The sequence below is a fragment of the Lactuca serriola genome, chromosome 6, assembly GCF_051521515.1.
Source record: "Lactuca serriola cultivar US96UC23 chromosome 6, Lser_US96UC23_V15, whole genome shotgun sequence".
NCBI lineage: Eukaryota > Viridiplantae > Streptophyta > Magnoliopsida > Asterales > Asteraceae > Lactuca > Lactuca serriola.
The window spans coordinates 38,078,879-38,081,705 of NC_136413.1; the positions used below are offsets into that span (position 1 = coordinate 38,078,879).

Genomic DNA, 2,827 nt, shown 5'->3' on the forward strand with positions numbered 1-2,827 from the left:
CATTTTATTCTTCTCTTACACTTCAACTTCCCATTCATTCTCTCTCTCACACTCCACTCTTTACAACACTCAAAATCTCTCTTCCTCTCTCCAAACCCACGAAATTCTCCAGCCAAGAACAGCTCTCAACCTTCAAAACTTCATCTTCTAAGCTTGTTCTTCAAGGTAATCACAAAAATCCTTCATTTTCCTTCATTTTTCTTTCTTGTTTTAAAGGTTTTTCTTGTACTTCTCGTTCTTCTACACCATTCTTTATGAACATTCATGAACATATCCACGAATGTCGAGTTTGATGATGATGATGGTAAAGTTTCACCCAAGAACAACATGCATGTTGTTTAATGGTGAAATCCAAGGACCAAAACCTATGGCAAACCCTAAAATACGGATTTTTACAAGTTGTAAAGGTTCATATACCTTATGCATTCAAGTATTTCCTTTGAAAACATCACTATGACCAACATATGTCCATACATGGTCTTCAAACCATGATGCATGTGATGAACACCAAGCTAAAGAGCTTGGTGATCAAAATACATTGTTAATAGTGCATGTAAATGATTTTATTTATAAAAAAATCTAAAATTCTTTTTCAGTTCGAAATAAAATTTCCCCAGATTCCCAGTAAGATGATATGAATATCTGGAAAATCCCAATAGTTTTTATCATTTCCTTGATTTATTAAAATTGTTACAAGAAAACAAGGGCTTAAATCAGTATAAAATACTTTCTGAGGTCTATAAATCCTAGATCAATTTGTAGATGACCCCTATGATGAATATTGACCTCTCATTAAGTTTCATCTATTTTTGTGGCTGTTTAGTATGACTTTTGAGTTTCTTTTTTTTAGTCCCAATAAATCATAAAACCACTTTATAAAATATGAAAATGATGTATAACAATTTTCGAAGCTCCTACCACAGGTTCAAAACTCAGGAAAATATTTTCAGAGTTTTTGATAAGGCATTCCTATTTTTCCCCAATTTTTGTATTTATAATGAACTAAAAACAAAACAAATAGTTCTGCTCATCCAAAATACATGCAAATTTACCAGAACATCTTATAATATATTAGGATTCTAAAAACAAATTTTTATGAGTTTTCTATACTGTATGCTATTTTTTTATATTTTCCCAAGATTAAATACACTTAAACCCATTTCTTATAATAATAAATGCACAAAAATCATAAAATTGGGTTAAACAGTTTGGAAATCCATTTTTATATTTTTACCAGATTAATAATGTTTAATAACAGTAATAGAAAAAGTTTGGGTAATTTTAGAAACTTTTTGCTATTTATTTCATTTTTTATTATAATAAATTTACAAAAATTATACAATTGGGTTAAACGGCTTGTAAATCAATTTTTATATTTTTCCCAGATTAATAATGTTTAATAACAGTAATAGAAAAAGTTTGGGTAATTTTGGTAACTGTTTGCTATTTATTTCATTTTTTATTATAATAAATGAACAAAAATCATAAAATTGGTTTAAACAGTTTAGAAACTCATTTATATGTTTTTCACAAATTAATTATGTCTAATGGAAGTATTATAAAAAGTTTGGGGATTTTTATCCTTTGGATGCTATTTTTCATGAATTTATGTTGTTATGAAGGCTTAAAATTTTGGAAAAATAGTTAATCACATCAAAAATTCAAGGGAAATTTTTTGGAAGACCTATACTGTATTTAGAATGAAAATACAAGGCTTGACAATTTTTGGAAACTTTTTGATAATATTTTAAACTTTTAGGAGTTTAAAACACCTTTAAATATGTTGAAATACCCTCAACTAATATTACAAAAATCTGGAAAATTAATATCCAAAATTGTCTTAATCACATGAGTTATAAAATTTTACCATTTTAGAAAAATTGTAACCAATTAATATAAAACCAATATTAGAACAAAAAAAGGCATTTCTCTATATGTAGAATTTAGTATATTAGCATTAGATTTCGACATAAAAACTCACTAGCCTGTGTTTGATGTCGTAGGATCCCGGTAGTAAGGCATTGGTGTATTCCGAGGCACCACTTGTACCTACTTGAAACATGGTGAGTATTCACGACTCCCTTATTTTCGGTTTTTATGTTTTGGGGTGGAAAAGCATGTCCGAAAAACTATTTATTGTTCGTTGTATTTAAATTGATTTGTATCAAACTTGATTGCTATATTTTGCTATATCTCTCTATGTATGTCTATGCAACACGGAACATGAGAACTTATCGTCTTAAGTCCCTTCCCTTACACTTTTCTCCAACCATTAACTCTTTGAGCCAATGGTCATTATGGATAGCGCTATTAGGAATTGACAACTCCTCACTCGGCCGATTGCTGGAGTGCATGATACCATATAATCTATGGAACGATAAGCATAGATCTTGATAGGGCATCAGTCATAGGCTTGGTTAGGAACTCATTGTTTGCTCATACACATACAAACTTGTTATTTATTATGGCAATAAACTCGTTTATCAATTATAGCAATCAACTTTGTTTCTCATTATAGCAATGAACTTGGTTTCTCATTAAAGCAATGTACTTGTATTTATGGAAAGTCTTATACCAAATGTTGATTTTATAAACTTGTGAACTCACCAACTATTTTCATAGTTGACACTCGTTTTACATGTTTTTTCAGGAAATAATTAGTAAGTGTATATAAAGATCCATCATCATAGAGCATGCTGCATCGTGTGGAAGTTATTTTATGAAGTTATATTTTGAACAATGTGATTTTCGAAAACTTGTACTTTGTTTTGTTTAAATTATGGGTTGTGAACTTTTAAATATTGCTATGGTGATGTATCTTTTGCAA

General features: G+C 29.3%; 1 long non-coding RNA gene across 1 annotated transcript; it reads left to right on the forward strand.

The window, feature by feature from the left end:
- On the forward strand, positions 1-2,827 carry LOC145058532 (uncharacterized). The gene is made up of 3 exons (XR_013686414.1): positions 1-165; positions 2,004-2,063; positions 2,651-2,827. It is a non-coding gene; the product is annotated as an uncharacterized LOC145058532 (long non-coding RNA).